Genomic DNA, 27774 nt, shown 5'->3' with positions numbered 1-27774 from the left:
ACTAATATCTCAGAAGGATGCACTAGGGCTTGCCCCATCAAATAAGAGAAGAAAGGTGAAAAGAAGTCAGAGGATCACCATCTGCAATTCTGAACATCTGTTTATTCATGACATGAACTCTATTAACAAGAACCACGGCACTTAAGTGGAAGAAAAGAACTAGTGCCAGTGCCGTCATTCATAACAAAGAATATGAAATGTCCTGATGAGAAGGTGACTTTATTTAACCTAGATTGTGCTAATAACTTGGCAGGTTATTTTTTTTCATGGTAGGATGAAAGGGTACAAAAGAAAACGACTACAAAAAGCTCAAGAGACTTGCAACGGTTTCAGCAAAATACAAAGTGTATTTTGGAAGGGGATACATTAGGAGAAACATATCAATATATCCCATATCAAATGCTTCTGGTAGGTAGGTGTCACAGACACTGTAGATTTTTTAAGGCACCACTGCTATATCTGACTCTAAACAGAGAATCATCAAGCTCATAAATTTAAAAAAATAAAACAAAAAACATTTAAGCCAAAATTTTAATTGTGCAGATTCATTAAACTCCCCGTGTTTTCTTCTAGAAAAAGTCTAGCTGAAGCCTAGAACCAGTCAGTTAGAAAGATCTGACACTGAGGATTACAGTCTGCATGGGTACATCTGAGTTTACCAAGGGAATCAGCTCCTTGCAGACAGGACAGAGAACCCAGCACAGCACTGGTAAGGACTTTTCTAAGTCTCAGGTGAATGATTCCATGACCTAGGTCAAAGCTAATGTGTTGGTAAATTAAATTCAAAGACAAACTCTTTTCCTTTTTTCATGCTAATACTCATGACCCATCTTCAAGGTATACCATGGAGAGGGATAAATCGAATCTCTCAGAAGCAGCAGTGCAAAGTGACACATCGGAGGCACAGAGGTTTGTCTTCCCATAGCCTATGCCACTAACCTGTATTTTGAAATATTCACACCACATAAAATAAAAATGTTAAAGCTTATATTTTGACTATATGAACAGAGAGAAGAGCCAGGGGAAGGTAAAACATTAACAACTACTCTTTCTGGAAAGCAATAAACTGTATTAGGAATATTTCATTACAGAGTGGATAAAACCATTTTAAATAGCTCTACAGTGTTATTTTCTGTGTGTCTCAGAGAAGAACCACCTCCAGCTGAAGAACTACCTCTTGATCTCTCTGTTCTTCAAGTAAAGTCTTTCACATTACTAACACAGTTTATAAACATGCACTTAGGATCTAAAGAGCATTGTTATTTTGACAGGACTGCCTACATACCAATATGCTTGTGCTAGACTACTTTGCTTAATTGAGATCTAAAGGTTGAAGTAACTAGAGCAACAACATGAACCCCATCACATTCTCTGAAGGTAAATTGACCAAGTGTTATGGAGACACCAATTTCTGTGAAAAAACTTCTGGTCTGTGATTCCTTTCAAAATTGCTTAACAGCAGAGCTTAAACATCTCAGCTTAAGAGGACTCTCCGGAGAGAAGCCAATACTCACCACTCTGAAATCCATCAGAAATAGGTAGCTTAAGCCATGCTTGGAAATATTTCCCAAACAGGATTTTTCACAGAATCAAGGAATTATGAATTCAGAGACAAATTAGTTTTGCTTGTTCTCATACAATACTCAATAAACCTATGTTTCCACCTGTTCCTCAATAAAAATACTCTGAATTTTCTAAAACACAGACCACATCGATATTCCGTTACCATTGTAACTATTTCAGTACAAGCCTTGAGGAAGCTGTTGTTAAAAGTTTATAAAAGAAATACTACTGAATTCTTGAAAAGCATCATTACTGGTTTTTACCTTTTGAACCATGTAGGAAGGTGTGCACAACACAAAGCTGCAGCTTTCTCCCTCCTGGCCTATGTGGCAATGAACCAGTTGGCCATTCTTTAAAAAGGCAGATTTCTATTTGTGGTATTTAATGCCAAGGCTAAGCTAGCTGCATCCAGACAATAATAGCTATTTTTATTACTTTGTTTCTGAGACAAGAGGATTCCATCATTAAAGTGTTCTTTCATGCAGTTCTTATTCCTGCTCTAATATAGTGGCTGAGACTGGGAAAGCTTGGAATTGACCACTGCCCAACTTAACTCTCAAGACTGTATTGGCTTCATTCTCCAAGAGGTTTCAATGATGCTGATTAAATAATGTCATTTTTAGGTAATTTCTAACTTCTATTATAAAATGCAATCATTTCCCCTCCTCTACCTCCAACCATTCACACAGGACTGTGCACACTTCTGGGCTCCCCAGTACAAGGGAGACGGACATACTGGAGAGAGACAAGGAAAGGACCACAAAGATGATGAAGGGACCGGAGCATCTCACCTGTGAGGAAAGGCTGAGAGACATCTGGGACTGTTCAGCCAGGAGAAGAGCAGGCTCAGGGCGATCTTATCAATGTCTATAAATACCCAAAGGGAGGGTGCAAAGAGGACAGAGCCAGGCTCTTTCCAGTGATGCCCAGTGCCAGGACCAGAGGGAACAGGCACAAACCAAAACACAGGACATCACTGAACATCAGGAAACACTACTTCACTGTGAGCGTGACCAAGCACTGGCACAAGTTGTCCAGGGAGCCTGTGGAGTCTCCAACCTCGGAGATATTAGAAGCAGCAGAAACACAGTCCTGGGGAACCAGCCCTGCTTGAACAGGGGAGTTTGCCTACATCAACTCCAGAGATCCCTTCCAATCTGAGCCGTTCTGGGATTTCGTGAATTACAGAGGCAGAATATAGGTCAACAACAGGGTCTGATGCAGTATTTGCCTGTAACACCCAAATGAGAATACCTATCAAGTGTCCATCACAGACCTGACCAATTCTTTCACATCTTGACTACTAAGAGATTCATACAGTATTTTGTATTACCCCAATCAGATGAAATTAAACAAAAAGATTAATTTCTTCCTATGATCAAGACAGATATGAATCCCCGTGACTTACCATCTTTAACTTCTGGCATATTTTGAGACATCACATCACATTTTTCAGTACTCACTGAGGTTCATACGTGTCATGAAAATAGTATTTTTTTTTTTACTTTTAATAATATGGTAGCTCTTATTCTGAGTTTCAATGGCAAATAAGATTTATTTATTTTCCCATTAAATCGACTTCCTTTCTATTTGAATGTCTCATAATACAAAACAGAAACTTTAAGTCTGACCATTGTAATTAATTTTATATTACACTGCATTACCACTTGCATTCTAAAGTCAAATAGCTAGCCAGTATCATCCCAAACATTGCACGTCTAACTTATTTCCTGCATGTTCACAGGCATACTAGCTTAAGAATCTATTTACCAGAAAATGTGTTTTTCCATAGACACAGAAAATACACTTTCTTTTGCACTAGTTATTCATCAAAATAAATACTGCAACCTGTTTTGCAAGCTGTTACTCTCCTACTTGAATTATATCTTTCAGCTTTCTGTAGCTGTCATTAACTTTGGCCTCTTCTTTATCTTCAATCTGAAGTTAATTCTCTGGCCAGCATGTTGCTTGCTGCTTTACGGGATTAAATATAAGGGTTTCTGAAGAAAAGGAGACTTTCATACAATGCTATTACACCATGATAGCTTTCACGTAAGTTGTTGACTCTTGAAAAATGCATGTTAAACATACATGTTCATTTAAAAAGAAATATTATGATATTGCAAAATAATTAAAAAGGATTATTTTAAAGCGTTCACTAAACATATATGCAATCCTATTACAAGAAGCAGACAGTAACATACTCATTCTAGGCACAGCACACAGACATTGGAAATGCTGCTCATTGTTTATATACATTGTACAATTATTCTTCTCAGATATTCAAAATACCACCTAAATTTTTACTTCTACAGGAAAGTCTCTAAAGAAAATGGTAAATCCATAGAAGCATTCTAGCGTTGCAGAGTTACAAATCTGTGTTCCTGTTGTACCAGCATTTCATTTTATCTCACTTTAGCTGATGATGAAGTGAGGCATTCATCTACAGACCAATTTGAAAATTTAGGACAGTAATTAAACATTTTATGCTAACCATAATATAGTGTGTCTGTGCTAATGTCTAAGATCTGTCTAACCAATGGATGCAGTAACAGAGGAGAAATGTTGTGCATCTGTGGACCACATTTGCTTTCACACATCCTTCAAAACAGAAACTCACAAATAATTCTTCAATGATAAAAATACACACATACTTTCATTTTTAAAATGAGCAACTTCAGGTGACCTTGCTGATCTATCTGAGCACCAGAAGACTATATGGCTTTTCAGTTACGAACAACTGGGAAAATCTTCAAAATTTAAATTACACATGATTATGCTATAGTCAGACTTAACCTGGACCAGGTCATCAGTTGGAAATAATGGCAGTATCACTTATTTCCCTTCCCAACATGTTTTCTACCCCATAAAGTGGAGAATGGTGTAGGCAGCTTCAAGAGACAACTTTGTTAACAATTTAGCTACTGAAAAAGTCTCCACAGTTGAGGGAATTTTCCATATCATTAGGGCAGGGCCTGAAGAACATCTACCACTACCCAATACCATGCATTTAAAGCCCCAAATTCTGTATCACCAAGAAATAAAGCAAGCCACCAAAGGAACACTTCACTCAATGTGCCAGCATGCCTGTCTCTGTGGAAAGAACGTGTTGCAAGGTAATTTTGTTTCAGTGAATGTCACATTGTATACAAAAAAGAATGTACCTATCTCAGTAACTTCTACAAGCAAGAATCACTAAGTTGTGCTGTGTTCTCTTGACTGAAGTGCTCCAGAATGCTAAAATAAACACTATTTCTAATGTCAGTTAATTTGCACTGGATTACAGCTGATTTAAGTAAAAAAAAAAAAAAAGTATTAATATTACATCTGTTACAGATGGAATAAGCATGGATAAGCATAATCTTTTCATTGTTTTATGGAACCACAATCCACCAGCAAGTGTACAAATCCACGTGATAACCCTGAGCCCTGGATTTAGATTTAGGTGTAAGAGGAAGGTTAAAGATGTGCAAGAACTTAAGTATACAAAGAATCCTTAGCTGACTAAACATATAAGATAGCTTCTGCAACTCATTTGCAGGGATAAAGCACATCTTTATTTCAGCATAATCAACATAATTTCTCACTTGTTCCTGATTTTCCAAACAGTACAGGGAACACACACACAAAAGGGTGCAACTGGGGACTCAGGAACCTGCAGCTCGGTACGACACACTGCAGTATGCTTCCTGCACAGGCTCCAGGAAAATCAGAGATTAAAGTTTTGCTAAGGTAGCTCTGCAGGAAAAATACAAATTTATATACCCATTCAGCAAGGGAAATTAACTGTTAGCAAAAGCATTTTCGTTCCAGTGTAACTAAACATACACTGGTCAGCACTTAAACACTGCAGAATAAGCAGCCTACATTAGGTACAGAGGTTTTCATACTTTGAAATATGCAAATACCAGTATCGCAGTTTTCTAGATAACACTGTCACTCTTGAAATCATTGAGTTTTGCCCTTGGCTTCCGATTTTTAAAAATCATAAGACAAGTACTTCTCCTGAAAGAGCTCTAGAGGACTGATACTCTGAAGATTACGAAAGATGCCAGATAATCAGACAGAATGAATAGTAGATGGCCTTACAGCCAGACATGTGAAGTATCAGTACTTTCCTGTTAAGTACAAATTCTCTCTCTCCTTCCCCTAACTGTCCACAGATGATGACAATAACTTTCCAAAAGGCTCTTCAGCTCTCCTTCCATTTTTAAATATGCTAAATATGCAAGCACAAAATTGTTGCTATGTCCATCTGCAAGAGATTTTATCTGGCATAGTACTTTTCATCTACTTCACATGCATAGGCCAGAGGGGAAAACAGTAAATGGTCCGTCATCTTCACATTTCTTGTTTTCGCCAAATACTTCAGGCACTTAATTTTGAACATTTCTTTAAAATTTAAATTACATAAAACGCACCTTTCTCCCTGCTGACTGGTTATGTATTAGACAGTATCACATATTCAAGAGATGATGGACAGCATACAATCTAGCTGCCACTGTGGAAAGTTTATGAAGACTGGCACTAATGACCAAAGCACAGAGCTGAACAAGCACCATACTGCCTCATAACCTAGGAAGGTTTGCAAAGTAACACATCCCAGCACTACTCACCAATTCTTAGCCACTGGACGTTGGGGAAAAGCCTTCCCTTCCACCTCTAAATGCAGTAACTAGCACGACCCCTGAACACATGGACAACCCCCTCACCATCCAGAAAAGAGGGCTTTAATACCTCAGCAGCTGCTCCTCAACAGGCAGGCTGCTGAAAGCTGAGGGGAAGACTTCAACTAGTGGAACTCAATGGAAATGAAAACAGTGCTTCCTTTTTAAATGAAATTGTTTGGTCAAGATCTCACCTATATTGTTATTTATTGTGGGTGGTGGGGAGGTGTTAACTGAAAGGAAAAGGGCAAATTAGACATGAGGTTTAAAGTGAAGTCTAGCAACATGTACTCGGTCACTTCCATTAATCAAGCAGCATTCAGACAGCACTGATCTCTTTGAATAAAACACTGTCTGAACACTGGCTCAGCCTGTATGTGAAAGCCAAAACTGATTTACTTAATTATGATTTTAAACTAGGCATGAAGCAATTGAAACTTACAGTACAGGCATAAAAATGTGCAGTAAACAAACTCCTTACAGAAGACACCAACACAGGAGTCTACAGGATAGTCTATATGGTATTACACAAATAGCAGATGAATTATTATCTAATTAAACTTGCCTTGAAAACATATTCAAGGAAGCTCCTAGTATCTGCTTCTTACACCAAAGAGCTGAAAAAAACAGTAAAATTTAAGTTGACTGTATACCACATTTTGTCTTCATAATGCTGACTACCAATTGACAAATGCACAGCTCTTCAAAAATATCCATCATCATTCCTTTTGGCTGACTACTAACTTCATCTGCACAACTGAAATAAGCCACGATAGTCAATAGCAATAGAAAGACCTGTAAAAGCCCCTCAATGGCTTGAAATTGTAATTTTAAAATAATTTTGTAGTCCCAGATCCTAAAGATACTAAATAAATTCTGAAAAAACTTTAAACTAGAAACACCTTGCCCAGTATGTCTTTGGACACCATCAAATCCATATTGTAGTCTTCAAATCACAAGAAATGTTTGTCCTTAGGAATCACCCATTTGGACAGGAATATATTCTCTCTTCCCTCTCTCCCCCAACTGGATCACAAATCATTTGTGGTTGAAGTTAAGCCTGACATTTAGCTCTCAAATGTTTAGACAGAACTAAAAAACAACAGCCAAAAAAAGATCGAGGAACATAATGTAGCAAGTTGGATTTTTTAAACAATGGACAAAAGAATTGAATCAAATTCAGAACTTCCAGCCCAATAGTATCAACACAGAACCCCGCAGGAAGTATCCTGCTCTCTGCAGAGGCTATCCCAGCAGCTGGAAGCCTTTCCCTAAACAGCAATCTGAACTCAGCTGAGAGAGTAAGATGAATCAATTTTAAGGCACAGCTTCACATTTTGAGAATTAAAAGCCTACTGAAATATTAAATAGATTAAAATAATCTTGTGAGCATAGACGTTTCTATTAAAATCTTAGTAGAAAAATGAGATGGCAGTAAAATGTAAATATGACACAGCAGGTCAGCTAAGTCTGTTCTTAACTCTGGTAAGAAATATGTAAAAGAAGTGCATTTCATAAAACAGAAAACCTGTAAACTCAAGGACAAGTTTACACAGCACAGAAGCAATGAGGACTGGGAAGTGACTAAATCACATGCTTTCTCAGATTCAATACAATTGGTTTGATTCAATACCTATCTCAAATACTAACTGTGGGCTAAAGGAAGGAAGTGAAAACATGGTGGCAATTACCTTAATGCTCGCCACTGAGAAAATACTAACACTAAAGAGCCCTCTGTCACACTTCCAGGGGGTACATCAGTAGTTCCAAGGCTTGTGCTGGGCATCTGTGCCAAAATGACTTATCCAGCCCAGAGCGTGCTCAGTACTGAGACAACAGCAAAACTGAAGCTTCCATAGGATGCTGTAGTTCCTTAACAAGCAGAGCTTCACACCATTAAATTCAGAATGACAGGTAGTTATTACATTTTCAGCTGAAATTCAGATTATTAGTATTTTATAAAAACCCTCAAATGGCTCAGTTACCTTATATATCACCTCCTCATCCCAGGTTCCTCTGAGGTAACAGATGAATTCTAGTAAGAATTCCCCTCTCCTCAGAGAAGAGAGAATTTATATGGCAAAGTTTCCTGAAGGCTGTTAATACTGGTACTTTTTCCTCCATTTCTATTCCTCATTAGAGCTTTCTTCTTGCAGCTTTACAGACTGTACGCAAGATCTGATTCCTCCTCCTCCACTTCACCTCAGGTTTACTCTGTGGGCTGAAATCCTTGAATTTATCACATTTGCTGAAGACATTCATTCAGTAGAAATAAGGAAAAAAATCCTTTATTCAATATTTTTTTGTGTGTTCATTCTTTTACTCAAAGGATGAAAATCTAGAGCATTGAGTAAATACCTTGAGAAAAAGATACAAGAACGTATTCACAATCAAAATCATGCAGCTTCAGAACAAACTCACCTAGCTTCTCCCGAAAACTGAATTTTCAGTTAGTTTTGTTTGAACAGAAGAAAACCAGGAATTTGTTAGATAAAGTAGGTCAATCTAAATCTCAATTGTTCATGAAGCGGAGGATGGCTCAATGCTGTGTGTCAGGATCATAACCAGTTTCAAGTTTGTCAACTGTAGTTTCTCTGACAAGGGCTGGTAATAAGTCAACTTTTATTCTTTTACCCCAAGGCTGAGAAACAGAAGAAAATTCTGGAAAGAGCATTTAACTGACCTCATAGTGCTAACTCAGTCCACTTTAAAGTGATAAATGACCAGCTCTATAGGGCTCCACTTAGAAAAACTTTAAATAGCACAGCTGACCACTAACACTAAAAGGTTCTGCAGTTTTGACCTACGCTTTTCCTTTACAGATGCAGGGAAAGGGAAGAGGAAGGCTTTTATCCTGAGGGCAGGGAAGAGATGCCGATTGCAATTTTAAATGCTACTTCCACTTAAAACATTTGAGAATATACCTTTTTATGTTACTGACAGCAATAAATATACTTACTGCATTTTCAACCTTGACTAAAGTTTTTCTCAAGAAACCTGAGACACAAATATAAAATATAGGCTATATTTTTTTTTCTGGTATGTAACTGCTCAAAGGTTTCCAATTTAATTAAAAATTTTGTTAATTTATTGTTGGTTCCAACTGAACCCACTCTATAAGTCTGCAGCACAGATTTATTTTTTTTTTTTTTAAAGAACTTTGGGGAGCCTTTGAAGGGAGTTAAGGGTTTTTTTTTTGTTTTTTGTTTTTTTTGTGTTTTTTTTAAAACAACCATTTATTCACAGCATTATCATCAACAGTAGATATGTAACTATGTCATTAATTTTGCTTATACCCTTATAAGTATGTGCTTCTAATTAAAATTAGTCTACCGAGACTATATGTATTTTCAGAGGTTAAAAAATATCTCTAAGAATACTTTACAAATGAGTTACATAGCAGTATGGCATTCCAGCTATAATTTTATACAAACTGAATTTCCTGTTGGAAGTCTTGAAAATAAAGGACAAGATATCCCTAAGAAAATGATTTCATAAGATTGATAAGTTTATTGAAGATCTTCCAAACTAATCTCTTATTGTTCTATTCCCACAACAACCATATATAGTTATCCATCTATGCATACAGAAACTTGGGGCTATGACTATGTAAAATACAATCAGATGTAAATAACACACATATTAAGGAGAGTTATTGATATTTGATGCATCTTTTTCACAGATACACACTATGTGATCCTTCTGAAGGCACTGGAGCTTTTTTCCCCAAATGAGTAAAATGTAACATGCACCCATCCACTTAAAAAAAAAAAAATAAAAGTGCTTTCACTCAAAAAAGATAATATATTCCTATACACAAGAGAAAAGTAATCAGGAAGTTAAGGTGGTAAGTTACTCTACCAATGTTTTGCTGGACTTAAAGTGTCGAAGTGAATAATTGATCAACTGTGACACCGCAATAGCTGAGACTATATGGCAAAAGAGAGAGAAAGATCCCTAAGGACCAAAGTGCACATCTTTGTAATGGGAGCAGCTGTAATAAATCTAAGCTGACAAGTATTCAGAGACTGAAGCAATGTTCCATCAAATATTTTTAAAGTCAGTTCCACACAAGTCAACCCAGCTTTGCCTCGAGATTTATCAGACATTTAGCTGGTGCACATGTGATCACTTGTTAAAGTGAAGAGGAAAGCAAAAAGAGTGGACAAATGAGAGCTACTAGACCAAGGAAAAATAAGATTTTAATGCCTAAGGATGAATTTTCACATTCTGTTAAAGTTTAGAAAAATCTAAAAAACTGTTCTTGTACCTTGCATTTTTTAAATATCTTTTGTTTTCCCCCTAAAGGTTTTTATTCAAGGAAAAAATTTGAGAAACTATTTTCTCTCTTTTCCTAAACTTAGGAATCTGTTTTAATCAAAGGTCTTGAATGAATTTATTATTTTTTTAAAGATGCACATTTAAGTTGTTCTTGATCTCCTAACACAGTTGCACATTTTTAACTTATGAAGTTTAACAGAGAGGTTTGTAAAATTCTGCTGGGAAACCCGACCAACTTATACAAAAGTAAGACATTTGATTAAAACGGACTTTAAAAAACAGTCCTAGAAATATATGATATCATTTGAAAAAACAGTTTACGAATATCCTTCACAGTATCAGATTAAGCAAAAGAATAAGAACAGTCATGGAGTCCCTGATCAAGAACTGCCATCCTCAACAGCAGACCAAGCTTTAATATTGGGAATTCTTCAAAGTACTTGTCAAAATGGACAACTTGGCAAATCCTGAGGTCAGCGAAAGCCCCAACATTTGGCAACGAAAACAGATACATCAAGTACCTGTCTATATGCCAGGCTGATTCTGTGTCCTGATTCCACCTACAGCCACCTGAGAAACGTGAACTGAACAGCTCTCAAATGCTGTAACTCAACACAGTTCAAACACAGACACCATTAAAAAAAACTCTAAGATAAAGCCTTCCCCAAAATTCAGAAATATGGCAAATCTCTCCAAGCAGAGATTGGAGGGAGGAGATGGGGCAGGAAGTAGAGCAATGAAGAGAGGAATTAAAAAAATAAAAAAAAATCAACTAAAGGGCATGAAATAAGACAAGGCAGCTGAATCCTGTACCATTTCACAAAGACTGTTCATGGACAGTGGAGCTGAGCAGAGTATTAGACATTCTCTGATGCGAGCCCTGGATCCACGCTTCTTCTGTGCATATCTCTGTAGTACCACACAGCACAAGCATGACTCTGTTCCTAGAGTTAATGGTAACTTTTAGGTTTGGTTTCACACAAGTGAAATTTAAAGATGCTGTAGAAAATCTTCATGGGTGTTCCAGACTGGACCAGGCTCTCTGCTCCCCAGGACTCCATGTTCGCACGATTTAGTGGATCTGAATCAACTGATTTAGGGATCCAGGACTTTGAAGATATTTCTACAGAAAGTCTTTGAATCTCACTGCCAGCAGGAAGTTCTGTGACACTTCTATTTATTTACATTCACACTTTCATATCCAGGTTTGACAACAGCCATCTACTGACAATTTGGTTTATGGAGTGAACAGAGATGGATAAACTGTCACACAAACTGACATCCACAGTTCTACTCATCTGATGATGGAAGCTGGCACCAGCTTGTCTCTGTGAATGAGAGAAGATGGCACAGGGTGGAGATGTATTGTAAGGGGCTGCTGAGGTCCCTGAACACAAGCAGTTTATAATTGATGAGGTAAAGATGCAAGACCCAGATGGATTTCTATCGTGCCGTCTTTTCTGATCCTCATTCATGTTCTTCTCTGTCAAAGATGTAGGAGTTGCTGGTTTCAGTGATGCAGTGCTACCCTACCTACTACCTGCCATGGCAGAAATGCACCATTACCTCTGGCAGCCCTCCTGCTGCAACTGCCACGGAGAGGTAAGCACAGCCTCTCCCTCAGCAAGAGGGTGCACAACTCTCCCTCTGCTGAACCGAGATTGTCTCAGTCAACAAAGAAACAGGGACTACAGCAAGGTGACCTGTTCCATTTTGAAATATCAATCTGGTTTTTTTTTTTTTTCATTCTGAAGCTTTTGATTAACTTTAAAATTACTGATGTGAGTAGTTTCAGAATTTTGAAATTCGCAGGGAGGCATTTTTATGGACCAAAACGTATCAACTACAAACTGATCAACAAAACATACTTATGATAAGACTTAAGCACAAAACCACATTTTCCCAAGACCATTATCTATCCTTATTAATTTGGTACTGTTGTTACTGAGACTCTTCGGAATTACTGAAGTATTTACTAGCCTGCGCAGATATCAACATGTAAAGAACGATTTTTTTTTTTTTTTTTTTTTCTTCAAAAGTTACTAATACAGAATTACATGATAACCTCATTTTAATCCAAGCTATGGAGGGGTCAAGGACACATCAAGAAAAAAGCAAAGAGCACCCATTTATTTCTGCCTTACTGGACTCCAACAAAGACACTGATGCCAGCACTGATGGTGACACCAGGCACCTGCAGCACCGTATCTGAAGAGGATTCTCAGTGGCTTGAGCTGCAAAAATAACCAATGTAGCCACTCACTGCTTTTCAGCTCTCTAAAAGCCATTATTTGTTTTAAGTTAGTCATTTACATTGTCTCTATAACAAAGAGACAGACAGTCTATAAGGTAATTCTCTCATACTACGAAAGGTAGCCAAGAAAAGTGAGATGGAAGACCCTGCAAGAGGTCTCTTGTCACTACCAACTGGAGAAGCCTAAACAACTAGGTTACACAAGAGGTCAAACACAGTAAGTCAGAAGAAATAAACTGGTCCCCTGTTTGCTAGACTGAATTGGGGGGCTTGATTTCATGTTAACTGAAAAACTTACTTTTCATGTTCTGGTCTATCTACAAATAAAAGACAATGCCTCAAAAGAAACAAAAAACCCAGACATTTAAATTGAATTAAAAATTAGTACTAGCTCTTTGTCATACTTGGAAAAAAAAAAAAAAAATGACAACTCAAGGCTTTTTTCATTCCCAAAAATGCTGTAAAATTCATAGAACAGAGTGGCCAAAATGAATTTTTTTAAAAAAATATATATTTACATATATATAATCTTCCTGTTCTTCTGTAGTGCTTTTTACAACAGCTGAGAGGCAACATGGACATTGCCTACACTGGCTACTGCAAAGCACAGAAAGAGCTCTCATAAATTTTGCACTTGTTTTGGAGAGGTTGGAGGATCGAGTCCTTATCTTAAACACCAAACATAATTAATTTTATTCAATGGGACTACTCACATTAGCAAAAACATTTGTATATAAGGCTGTTTGCAGAATGAGACCTAAAGCAATTTTGTTCTCCTTGACATTCTGTTTCATGCAGAGGCCTTTTATTTTCCATATATGGCACTCATATTTTATACATGGCAGCTTGGAGAGCCCCACTTTCATCAACCTCAGCAACTTTTTGAAATCCTCTGATGCATTACAACTCATGTCAAAATATGGCAAGTCTGTATTCTGCACTTGAGATAAAGGAGGAAGTTGTTTAAAAACACAACACAGAAAAGTGAAATAAAATACATAATTTGGTGAAGGACTATTAACATATATGATTCATGCATCTTTCACAGTTTTCAGGTCACAAAAAAAATGCGTGCAAAGTATACATATATTGTGTGATCTGGACTCAGATATTTAAGGATTAAAAACTGAATAAAAATAAGTAAAATAATTATCTGAATAAGCAAACATTAATAGGAAATAATTTTCTTCATTTTCACTTCTCTGAATAATTATACCTGCGGGCTATTATGAATAATTTATGAGATGGCACACAGTTTACATGTAGCCCTTAAAGTCTATGCATTTATAATATGATCATTCCAAATAATTCTGGAGCAAACCATGCCTAGTAAGTGACTTCTGCACAAACAGCCTTTCAGCCTTAGGACACTTTAAGCTTCTGTTAACAGAGCAAGGCACTCCATCAGCTAAAAAAAAAAAAAATGGAAAAGAAGTATTTTTAGTTTATTTAAATCCCTCTCCCACAAGTAGCATTCAATAATTCATTAAAAACTTGTAACTCCAAAATTCCTTGAAGCTTTGCAAAATATTGACTAACTACTTTATATATTGATCTTTACAGTGATTAAATTTTTAAGGCACTTGAGACTATATTCTGGTAAAGGCAATATCCTCTTTTTCCCAGCAGCATACAAATTATGTCGCGTAGCCCAAACCATTCTGAGTACCCTACACTAGTTTTAAAAGTACAACATTGTTTCAAAAACAAAAACCTGACTCATAATTCCAATGTTCTATTTTCTGACTGAGTGGAATATATGAGGACCGTTTAAAACAATTGCATACCACTTCTCTATTGAAAGTCCTGTTTGCCAAGAAATAGTTTATTGTACACATACTAACAAAAACCCAAGAATATGCAGAAACTCTTTCTTTTTTTTTTTTTTGGTCTACAGTGAATTTTAGTCTTGACCAAAGATGAAGAAGCCACTTGCAAGAGTACAATAGGACTACACATTCTTTTCTCTCAAGATCATTGTGCAGATTTGTAAACACGCAGTACTTTGTCTTCCAGCATAAGTAAACTATACTTGATGACTAGAGTAGTGTATAAAGAGATAAACTAGAACAAAAGCTGTTCTGCAAAATACAATTCAGTCTTTATGCATAAATTATCCATTCACAATACTGGCATCTTTTAATAAATTTGGGGCTTTAAAGTAAATTTTTTGTAGCTTCATTTGTTTTTAACACATTTACTACCTTTATAGTATATTTTGCTCTTTCCTCTTCAAGATGCAATGGAAATAATAACCATCAACAGAAACTGTATTTTCAAAGCAGGTAAGTTTATAAATAAATTCTTTTCTTCTTAAGCTGTGTACGTCAAAAACATATCTATTGTGTTCCTGGGCACTTTAGTTCACAGACTGGAGTTTGTCTTTTCATCCATATTTCATTCATGCATCTGAAACTATCTTCACAGTATATTATAATGTTCCTTAGAAATTAAAAATAAATAAATAAAGGCAAGAAACACGTTCCTGAAAACCATCCAAAACACTGACACAGTTCCATCTTCCACCCACCACATTTTGCTAATTGTATCTCAACAGTTCAGCTCTCTTAAAACAGAGAGGGAAGCAGATGACACCGTCAGTATGCCAGGGGAAAGAGTAAGATAAGCAAGCAAGGGAACCCCGGGGAGGGAAGAGAATTGAGAGTTGCTACATTATAACAACTACCAAAACCCAGCTCAATTGTATGTAAAGAATGCACGTGCTACAAACCTGCACTGAAGCTGCTGTATGCCAAGAACTACCATGTGTATTCCTTCTGTGCTGAAAAAGGGTGGTTTGGACAAAAAAAAAATTGATGTCAAAGACATAAGAAGAAAAGAAAAAAAATGCATGGTCAAAACAGCATAAAATGTCTTTAAGTTCTCTCCTTAAAATAACTTCCCTTGTCCTAACATTCTCCATCTCCTGCTAGCACATACTCTTACTTTTCTCCAACAAAAGCATGACCTTTAGAGGTTTGACTACGGGATCCCTGATACCTTCTCCCTTTCCAGATCTTTCAGTAACACTAAGCATCTTGCCTACCTTAAACCAGAGCCACTCTCATCCTACTAGTGCTTTAAATTACTGCACATGTACTAAAAATACTGATTTTTACAAGCAAAGTTGCTATTGGACTGATGACAAAACTTAGTAACCACTACCCCTACCAGGAAAGGGCGGTTAGCAATACCTACCTTACTTGGAAGCTGTTAATCTATTTGAAAAGTACATCAACTCCCTTTATGAGAAAGTAAAGGTCACTGGCCAGAGAACACTCTTCCAGATGTCCTTTCTTGACTTTACTGTTTGCCATTTTGCTACAAGAATGATCACTCATATAAAATTCTTCTTCAATAAACATGTTACATCATACCCAAGCATATGCTTAAGTTGCTTATAGCATTAAAGTACACTAGCTAGTTTCATTATCAAAGCTCTAGTATCCTCTTCATTATAAATGAAACAAATGTTTAAGATACTTAATTTAAAGACTCATTTGGGGAAGGGAATAGGAGAAACAACACAGCTACACAGCCCTTATATGCGACATGAGGAAAAAGGAGTTTATTTTGATTGGGGGGAGAAACAGCAAAAATAAACATTCTACTTTAATTCCAAATGAGCAATGCAAGCATCCACATTTCACATCAACGCACCCTCCCCTCATATCTGTTGCCAATGGCACACCACAAGAAAACTTCACCAAAATTAGTAATACACATAGAACAAATTTCTATTGGCAAGATATCCCTGCATATCACTCTTAATGCATGAGAAAGAGAGAGAAAGAGATGCTATACCATGTAATGATTCCCCTGATGGTACACCTTAGCTGATTTCATACTCTTCTAGCAGAAAGGGCATGTCAAAAGGAGAGATGACGAGACCAAAAAATACCACACGTTCAGCCACATCCTAGCAAATACCAGTTTAAAAACAGCATTAAATGCAAAGATGAATCAGAGGAATTTGGCTTAACTTTATGTGAATGCTAATTATGTTATATAATTATATTAAAAAAAAGGCAACACACTCTTCTTCTGATATCACCTTCCAATTACAATGGGAAATATAACATATGATGCCAAATATTTTCTGTTTTATAAAAGACAGAGATGGCACCATGGCACCAGTGTGTAATTTCTTATAGAAATATTGGGTTTTCATCTTTACATAGTAAGTGGCCATTCAATAAATTAGTTAATCTTAAAATATTGCTTGAAAATCAGTTAGCAAGCATAGTCTATCAGAGCTGCAGCACTTTAACTTGACACAGGTTGGAAAATTGAAAATGCCTCAGCAGAAGAACAGCAGACCTAGGAGGTGGCCTGGATATCACAGGTCCAATGCAGACCATCCATCATTTCTATGCAGTTTCTATAAAAACAATCACTGCAGCATTCTGGTCTGACCCAGAACCAGCTGAGCTCTTTCCCAACAAGCAAGTGGGTAATTTTCATCCACTTCTCAGGCAAGACTGGTATCTTTTACCTTCACCAACCCACGCTTCCTCACTCTTGGTTGCAAGGAGACAACACTAAGGGAAGAGAGAAGCCAAGTTATTACTCCTGTCCTGTGAGTTATTTTTGAAAGCGGAAACTGAGACACTGGATTCCACTCAACCAATGAAAAGTGCCTGACACCTCATCAGTGTTTACATGTAGCAACCAAAGAAACTATTTGAACACGGAGCAGAGTCTGAATTTCATTCATTTGGCTATTCCACATGAAAAACTCCACCAAACTGGAACTTCATTTAACACTATCCTGTTCCCTGAGAAAAGTATTGGCCAGTCTTCAACTACCTATTCTAAATCTTTTTATTCTGGGAGTTAAACATATGTGCACCACATACAGAGAAGCATGCATGTCTGAGCACCTATGATTAAGAAAGTGTAGTATCTTGCCCTCATTTTCACATACATTTAAGGATAAACCTGCTGCAAAGCAGAGGAAAACCACCTAAGTAGACGAAAAAAAAAAAAAACTGTAACTGATGTTTGTAAAGAAGTAAAGATAACATGCTTAAGGGGGGATATATTTTAAACAAAAAGACAGTACACACAAAGAAGGTCTGGTACATTTATGGCATGCAGTATTTTACTACATAAATACTAAGAACTAAAGCAAATAATTTACCAGAAGAAATCCAGATTTTCCATATGGGAACCTGGTGCTATATCATCACATTAAGTCTAAATTCCGTCATGTACTCCTCTCCTCTGAGTACAGACATCTGGAATAATACAACCTGAAATAAGTAATTATTTTAATGCAATCAGAAATATTATCTGCAAAACTCTTACTAGGCAACCTGTACTTTAAATGGTTTATTAAAAAGGAAAGCTGGCTTATCTCTAGAGATCAGTCTTTCAAATTAATATCTTTTATGTTCTAAATAATGTATTGTAGCTAAGTAGCAGAGAAATTGGAAAATTTATGAGTAACATTATGGATGGTTATAAAAAATTAACCTTCCCATTTTTTTTTTTTCCCTCGAAGGAATCCGGCATACTATTCTTTTTAAACTCACAGTAAAGCATCTGCAAATACTCATGATATTCCTTTTTATATTTTCAACTATCAGCTTTTCTGCATTAATACTAAACATGCGAGAGCAGTATCTTTTTGGGAACACACACAATTTTACATGCAGTTTCTATCCATAAAATAAAGTTGGAGAACCAAATCAGTCACAGTGGTCAGCAGAGCGTCGTAACTCAGTGTAATGAATTTCTCAATGTAATAACAGACATTATAAGAATTTTCATATTTTCAGGAATGGTGGATTAGAGATAAATGAAAGATGGAGACACCTGCAGTATCTATATAATGCCCAAACTTTTCTCTGTCATCATAATCTGTCTCATAGCAGCTCAACACACAAGAGGATTAAAGAGCCTAAGTATACAGACACCTGAAAATGAAAACCTAGCCAGAGTGACATATTTTGTCACGTAACAATTTACCCTACCAAAAAAATGCTTTGACCTTAATTGTATTGTATACAAAGGAAGAACCACCATCTCTTGCAGCAAAAAAAGGAGCTTAATTTATCATCGCATTATTTCTTGAGACGCTCATGTTATAGTCAGGAGGCTACAATGACAGAAGGCAAGAGATACACATTTTTGTCCTGCTAGTAAAGAGCAAAGCCATTATAGCTCTTGATGATCCTTGAGTAAATTAACATATATTGCTAAGTTCTTCAGCCATCAAAATCCACAGCTGATGAGCTTTCACTTCCAATTATTTTCAACCATGAAAAACAATATGAAAAAGCACACATTCACTTTAGAACTGGGCAGGCTACAGTTTGTCTGGTCTTCAGCCTGCAGGTGGGCACCCTCAGCTTAAATAACCCTGTAAAACTTAATTTAAATTTCTCTGAACTGCATAAAGAAAGTGCATTACCACAGCACCACAAACTGTTCTACACCACGCACTGGAGCATCTGAAGGGAGAAACAGCAGAACATTGGAAACCTCATCTTCTTTTAATTCATCCTTATCAGTGCCATTTGTATCTTCTTTTCAGTGGATTTGAGTAGGTAAAGATTATTTCCTATTCAAAAGACTATCTTCCCTTTCCAGATTCCAATGATAAACCCCTGCTCACAGTATGTGATAGAACACTTGACCATAGATTTCTGATGATTTCAGTATTTCCTTCATAATGAAAATCATCTTCAGAAATACAAATGAAAATGTAAACCTCCATCCAAATATAAACTGAATATTTATAAATGGACAGTGATTCGAATTACTCAAGATCTCTAGTATCTCCTTCACAGTTACGGGTCTCCCCAAGGAACAACAGATTTCAGGGTGAAATCTTTGCACAGTATCAGTGCTGTTAATCAAAAATCTACACTCATGTGTACCAGTATCATTAACTAGAATTATACCTATTTTAATTCAGCCTTGTTTCAGAGCATAGGAAGTATCAGCAATAAGTTACTGAAGATACTTGCAAGAGAAGATCCTCCTTCACCATCTTCACAGAAGAGGTCTTGGAAGAAACCGAAGGGGAGGCTTGATGTCAACAGTAGAGCAGTGAAAAGGCATGTTTTGCTTACAAGTATCAAAGATGAATGCTAGGATTTTTAGTGAATGCATCAATTGGGAACTAATCTCCTGCAGTGATTCACATAGCTGCTGTGGTTCTTCTGAGAACGTTCTCACACTGCTACGAAGAACACCAAGCCGTGAATCGTCTTGGCCCCTATCAGAGACCAGAACTGAGATTATCACCAAGGCACTTCTCTTTCTCCACTTACTAACCAAGTCAGCCAACATTCTAACTTCTTGTCATCTCTCAGTCACAGAATATGCAAAAAATACAAATTCTCCCCTAAAGACTCTTTCCTCTGCAATGTGAGCTTGTATCTTCTAAGTCCTCACAGGAAGCATGCAGAACACTGATTTGGAAAAATACATGCACACTCACATATGTGGTCATAAAGGAATCTGTTTGGCACTACACTTTCCGACTTCTGTATTAAGATCCCACCTGAGCAAAACACAGTAATAAAACATAATAAACATGAGAGTCTGGAAGATTATTTTATATGCAAAGCATATTTTGATAGTGGTACTCTGTAGTAAACTCAGAAAAGAATTACAGAGCCATAAATTGAATACCTGCACATTCTTGGGTATTGATGCTTCATTAAAAAAAGAAAAACAACCCCCCCAAAAAAAAACAACCCAAACAAACAAACCACTTTATCCTGAATGACAGTTGAATAAGGTCAATGTCAATTAAATCTTAAGTGTTCCTTCCATGGTTCAGCTGGTGAGACTTCCTATATAATTTTACTAGAATATACAGCATATAAAATGAGTAATGGAGCTTGTATTTGTATTCTGTCATTCTCTATTAGCGTTGTGTACAGAAAACAAGACCCAAACAGTTAGTGATAAGTGAGGTGAAGAAGGGAAATGAAAATGTCAAAAGCAGGAAGAAACTGTTAAATGGCACCAAGTGCCTGGGTGAGGTGTTTGTCTACCCATGTGCTGCTTGTCTTTCCCAATCTATCATCAGAAAGGACAAGGAACCTCAGGAGGGATGAATGTCCTAAGTCTGAAGGATGGAGTGGTCTACATCCTTGACTGCCTCAGGCAATAGCATGCTTGCCCTAAACTGTCAGTTTATGGTCTTCACTGCAATCTGCCTCCTGTCAATGTAAAATTCAGAAATTGAAATCTGATGTGACTTGTAGCCTTCAAAAATAAAGACTATACTTTTTTCTTCCCCTCCCCCCGCTCCCCCCCCCCCCCCCCCAAATGATAGAATAATAATTAAATGCATTTTTAGGGGGAATCACAGCATGGGAGGGGACACACATTCCAGTATACCAACTTGCCCAGTTTTTCACTCAGACCGATGCTGAGAGATAAGAGACTGACTGCAAGTGGTTGGCCCAAATGACCATCTGACCATGAAAGAGAAATATAGCCTAGAATTTGAAAGGAAGTCCTAATGGAAATGTAAAACAGAGAGGAGCAGCACTGCCATTACTGTTAGTAAGGAAGGACTGGAATAACAGAAGAAAGTCTATCAAAACAGTTAAAGATGGGAAGAGAGACACAGAAACATGCTTAAATTTCTACATGTCAGTTCATCTCTCCTGTTTCATAATAAGCAAAGAGATGATTAACAAGAGGCAAGCTAACAGGTTGTACTCTTATTATTGCTCTCAGAGATAAGCAAGACAACAATTTTGATTGAAAGACCACAGGCCACCTACTTCTACAAATTATGCCATCATGAATATGTTAGGTACATCCCAGTTTATCCTTGTTCTCCTTTGCCTTTTTCTTTTTTTCTTTTTAAAGTATTTTTATTTCTACATGTGATGCATTTGAGTACATGGCAAACAGAAGAGGTCTATATGAGCGTTCAATATAGAATAGTCGTTTCCCTTTTACAGCATGAAAGCTCACTGAGAGGATTATATCCTATTTAATCACAAAATAGTGATTTGGATTTTATGTTGTTAAATCTTTCTTGTATCTGGGGATTTTAAAGAGTTATTTTTACATTTGTTAAGAATATTTTACAAATGAAGGCACATTATCAATATTAAATATTCTGGAATGCTTACAATAGTACCAGAAACTATGGACATCATCCCTCAGTTGTCCACAGATACAAAGTCAAACCATAGATCTGACAGTATTTTATCAAGGGACCCTACAATCCAGAACCCTTTAATGAAGTCTAGGCCACACTGGGTCTTGCACTGAAAGGCTTCATTATAAAGAGTTATTACTAATTTACCACGCAGCCAATTAAACCAACTCCATTTTGTTTAAGATCTTCAGTAAAGACTTTCACTTACAGTCACTTTACAACTTAAAAAAATAATTTTACCTAACTTCTATAGTCATAAAAATTAACACCACAAAATTTCATAAATTTTATATTCAGAAACGTCCTAGATCTACTTTTATTTTTAACTGAACTCCACAGCCAATCTACCATCAAGTCAAGTAGCAGCACGGTTAGTTCACAGTTTAAAGCATCTGAGACCCAAGCTCTACATCCACATGACAAGGATGAATGCTGGAATCTTTTACATGCAGCATATTTAGGACTGGAGATTGTGCTGCAACAGAGCCTACTGCTACTCTAGAGGAAAACTAGAGGTGTCCTCTTCTCACAAGATGTCACCAAAGTCTGGGCAAAAATGTGCTGGTGATTTAAGGACAGACTAGGAGACAGGGATGCTGAAACACAGGCATGAACACACTAGCTGTGGTGATTCATACCCAATTTGCCAGACATTTTAAACAGGAATCCAGACAACCTGCACGCAGTGCAGTTACTGTCTTTATGGCAACTGCGTCAGAATTGACAAGATATTTTTGCATAACCTCCAGAACTTTAAGTGGTTGCTGGCATAGGTTACACCTTGGCAAAGGCTCATGCTTTAAACCTGACTCAGTCATCAGAAGCTGACTGTATATTTCTGATGAGGTTCTGTGCCAAGCCAGGCCAGGTTTTCACCTTCTCCCCCTACTTGGTGAGCGTCGTTTCCAAATTAATATCCATATCTAAACAGGAAATGAAACAGTCGGTGGAAGACTATCACACAGCATGAATATCTGTTCTGGATTCCTCTATTGGTGATGCTTGGTACAAGCATGAAAAAAAGGTAAAACTTAGTTTGTCAACATACGTATTACTGCAAGACTTTTCAACCTATTTATATGTCTTAAGAGATATAAAACTGCTTAAATGGAGAGCAATTAAAAGAAAGGGCTATTTACATACTGGTTTTGGTTTTGCAGTCTGTATTATTTGATCCCATCAATACAAAGCAGCTGAAGACACAGACTCTACACATCCTATAATTTTTTGTTATTTTTTTTAAATGCAAAATTGCCCGAGTATCTCAAATTGTAGCCTTTTCCACTTACAGACACACAAATATACATACATACAGTGTGTGTGTATCTATCTCCTTCCTCACCAATCAATAATAATTTGATGCGATATCAAGTAACGGCATCATGACACCTTCTCCCCATTTCCATCTCCTCCCTCCCCCCCAAAGAAAGTTAAATTAATTTTTAACTACCTTGCACCCTCACTCCTTGGAAAACAAGCCCTAGCAGAAGAACAGCCAGTTTACTGAAGACCCTGAACCCACCTTCTCTCCCTGCTGACTCCCAGCTTGCTCTCCTTCACCCTCCCAAGCTCCCCCAGCTCTAACCCTTCACAGGCTGAGTATTTTTTCCTCTCAGCAGCCCCTTTACCTCTCACTGCCTCTTTCTAGCTCCTCTCAGGACTCCGCCTTTGCACAAGGACACATAGCAAAATATGGTCTGTAAGGCCCACTGATAACATTTAGATGGGCAGTGCAGGGGAGGAGTCTTCTGAAGACAAAAGTGTTTTTAAGGAATTCCCCAACAGCTTCTCAGTACTCACTTTCACAAAACAAGAGTAAATGTAGTAGCATGGCTAGGATTGCCATTCTCCCTCCACCAGCACAATATTCTCTGTGGGGAAGAAGGGAGAGAAACAGGGCAGGGGGGCATGAAGGGAGAAAAAGAAATAAGCAGCCTTGATGACTTATGACACAAAATTTCTCTCCTACCAGGACTAATCTCCATTTATTCTACTAAGATGGAGCTTCTTTATGGAACACTTCATATACGGCAGGGAATTACTGATTCACCATCCATCAGAGACAAATTTTTTAAATTTTTTTTTTTTTAAGCCTGATAGCTTTATAGATAGAGTTCTACTCAATACGTGTAATAAGATTGTTTCCTATTTAATGAATTATTCCCAGGTGCAGAAATAGCATCCCAAATTTAAAAGTAATTCAGCTTCAACCTCATCTCACCATAACCATATATCTGTCTTAACAGTATGATCATCACTCACCACATCCAAGTTGCCTCAGGTCAGATGAATTTGTAATGATCTTATGAAACTAAAATAATTTAATTTGAAGGGAAGAGAAAGCCTCAGAAGATGCAAGTAAATGGCAAATTGCTCAGCTGTTCCTTCTAACTGCAACAATCATGGAAGGAGCAGCTCACTCTCAAGACAACTAGAGTTTTCTAAATGAAAACAGGCTCTCACCCCTGCCCCCCAAATGCCAATAAAAAGCCAAGAAAGGCTTCCAAACAGCCAAAAGAGGAAATGCAGCTTCTTTTTTTCAACCAGTGGAAAACAATCCTGATAGCTTTTCCAGTATATGCAGATTCTGATCATAAAAATATTCTGCTGGGGTTTCTTTACCAATTTTTTTTTTTTTTAAATAAATTATTTTTAGTCAACTATTCTCTCGGTCAACTTGATAGTCTCTCCAAAGCTTTAGCTAAGTGTTCCTATGAGGAAAATTATAGCCAGTCAGTGCATAAGTAGATGCATTAACAGCCACAAAACTGAAAATGCAACTGTACCGATTTTAAATTTGAATACACTATGGTGTTGCTTTTACCCCAACAGCTCTGATAAGTTGCTTAAGGTTCTAGTTAATGAAAGGTCACTCAGTAGCAATTTTTTTCTTTATTTTTTAATGTCAGAGAAATCCCCAGGGCTGTTGCAAAGAGCTGTGCAAATGGCATAACATGGAATGGAAGAGAACAGCTTCTGAGCTGGGGGCAGGCATCTGTGAGAACCAAAACTTTCTTGGTCCCCAAGGTGACAGTGAAGATGAGTCTACTCATGCAGACAGACAGAGCTACTGAGGGCTACAATGCTCTGCTCTCAGTGTCCTCACTGAAAATCTGAAGAACGAACATTACCTTTCCACAAACTTCTACCTGCTTGTAGCATATAGTACCCATCTAGTGTTCCACCAAGTCAGAAGATGAGAGATGGAAGACTTGGAGAGGTCAAGGACTGAAAGCACACACATTTCAATGAGAATCATTTGAAAAGAGTCAAAGCTTGTCTTCAAAAAGAAGACAAGTGGTTCAACACAATAAACTCATAATTTCCAGGCAGAAAAGTCTCACTGAATAAAACAACTGGAGTGCTATATGAAAACTCTACACACATCAGTAAGACTTCTTAGCATACCTAGGTTCTGTTGACTCAACATAACCTTAAGGGCAGTTATTTATTTCCTAAAAGTACAGCTCTTATTTACAATATAACCTAGGTATAAAATGCTTAAACATAGTATTTGCTTAGACAAGTCTGTTTCTCTTTTTCTTCCGTAAGAAATAATGAGACCAGAGAAATAAATATATTTAAACAAAAAGATAGGGTGGTTTTCATTCTTTATTCCCTATTTTACGACTATGCAAGTCAGAAGGTAAGAAAAACTGGAAGCAGAAAAGAGAGGTCCAATTTCCAGTATTTAAAATATTGACTAATATGAACCAGAAGAAAATGGCATGTAATTTAGGGAAAGAAAAACTTCTAAAGGAAAAAAAAAAAAAAAAAAAAAGGCAGAACAACAGTTTTCCTTAAACATCTTACCGAGTTAATTTGGAGATTTTTGGTTTTCTTTGAGATGACAGAAGGAATGAGTTATAAAATCCTGAGTTATGAAGTTTTGTTCCTTTGATATATTTTAGCAAGTATTCTTTCATTATTCACTGATCTCCCCATAATAAAAGGCACAGCTATAAACTCAGACTCAGTTTTTAAACTAGATATAAACTAGCTCCTGCAGCACCTCAATATCAGGATGCAATTTGGCTACTTAAGAAATGCAGAGATATTCTCCATCAGCCAACAAAAGCAGAGTAAAAGCGCCACAGTTAGAATGAAATTGTAGCAACTCAAATTAAGGGTGAGATCACTATCAACTTTAGCTATAACAAGCATTTTTATTGTACTGTATTTTATTCTACTTTAAAAATCAATTTTCTTGAAAGAAAAGTACTAATTAGATACTGGGCTGATAAGTGGCAAAATAAGAAATTTGGAAAAAGTTTTTAAAAGTTTCCTGCTATTTTTCATGCTATTTCTACTCTTGTAAGCAGCTTCAGTATACATAAATTAGCTTAGTATACAATAAATTAGCTTCCCTTGCCCAGAAAGTCTGATTTTCTTATTCTTTCTTAATCTGACTTTTCTCTCATCTTCCTGTGGACAGGAAGATGCTGCTAAACACTGTAATTACTCTTTGTAGAAATTACAGAAGGAAATCACAAGAGGCAAAAAATAATTTGAAATTAAAGTCAGTAAGTTTAAAATTGGTATTTTTTGCAGAATAAAGAAAACCAAACTATTATAATTCCGTGTTTATACATAATATTGGTAACAGGAAGTGGTCATTCAAACACATGGAACCTATGAAGCTGGGCATCATAGCTTGCACATTTCTTATCCAGTCCAGCTTACACTGACTATTTCTTCCTATGTCCTTCCACCAAGGGGAAGAAAAAAATCCACGCACAACACAAAGAAGCTGCAAAGACATGCAACATTTCAGATCAAAGTTAGAAAGGCAACATAGGAACTACATCCAAGTCAGCTTTGTGTTTCACATGGTCACAGCGAAAATACAGTATTCATTTTTCCTTAAAATGTGAACACTGAAGCAACCATCCGTGCCTGTCTCTCCTCCATATTAGACAGCTGATCCCAAAGTGCAGCCCACAATTAGAAAACACTAAACTCTGTGCAGAACTCTGGAGCCTGTACACCAGAAAATGTAGCTACATTGGCTACCAATGGCACTAACATAACCCCAAAGTGGAGTGGCCATTATTTATCTGAAAGCTCTCCTTTCTTTGAGAGAGACTTAAGTCACACTAGTAAAGCTGCAATAAATACGATGTTACAGCTAGAGCTACAGGTACACAGTGGATGAACAATTAACGTGGTATTCTTCTGAGTTTCTAGGCATAATGCAAGGTCATTATATGGCCAGAAGCACAGAAGACCTGAAACATTTTCATGAGAAAATTACATTTAGGCATTTGCTATCACTGGTAAGAAGTTCCCATAAGTGGTGATTTTTTACTCTATGAGCATGTAACTAAAAATTACTAAATATATGTTTGCTGAATGGCAGGCAGAGCTATCTCATTTCAGATGGCCAATTGCTTTCATTTATTTACCTTAAGGTGGTTTGGGTTTTTTTACATTATTGGAGTTTCTAATGGCCATGTTTATCCCACTAGGATTCTGATTTGAAATATATTTAGGTCTGCCTATAAAAAGTAAAACTCATCTGTTATTAACCACTTTTGCAGAAGTAGTGCCATTATACCCAGTCTAGCTATTGAGAAGTGCAGATGACCACCACATCGATGTCAATGAATTCACAATAATGGAATCTAAAAGTAAAATGTTTGTTCAAGCAGCTGTTGCAAATTTCCAACTAAGAATACAGGGTACATGAGAAGCCAATGCACTGAAATAAACACAAACAAAATTCACCTGGCTTTGCAGGGTAGTTATGCATTCACATCAGCTGATGATACATTTCAAGATAAGAAAGAAAAGCGAAGAGTTTCACTTCTCTCCCACCCACCTCCATACTGCATCCAGGCAGGGATGTGTTTGGCCCTAGTAAGGAC

At 37.0% G+C, this 27774-nt stretch overlaps 1 protein-coding gene across 9 annotated transcripts in view; it reads right to left on the bottom strand.

Annotated features, from left to right (window-relative positions):
* The window catches only part of PTPRM (protein tyrosine phosphatase receptor type M), a 490776-nt gene that overhangs the window by 414253 nt on the left and 48749 nt on the right, over positions 1-27774 (bottom strand). The window contains exon 1 of one of the 9 annotated variants that reach the window (XM_032987665.2): positions 15964-15995. The exons of the other annotated variants lie outside the window; for them this stretch is intronic. The gene's annotated coding sequence lies outside the window, so the exon portion shown is untranslated. Of the gene's footprint in view, positions 1-15963; positions 15996-27774 lie in introns of those variants that run through there. 9 annotated transcript variants of the gene reach the window in all.

This window comes from Tyto alba, unplaced genomic scaffold, assembly GCF_018691265.1.
Source record: "Tyto alba isolate M040663 unplaced genomic scaffold, T.alba_DEE_v4.0 Super-Scaffold_27, whole genome shotgun sequence".
NCBI classification, from domain to species: domain Eukaryota; kingdom Metazoa; phylum Chordata; class Aves; order Strigiformes; family Tytonidae; genus Tyto; species Tyto alba.
Note: the sequence above shows the minus strand (reverse complement) of the source record. Positions and strands in the feature narration are given on the sequence as shown.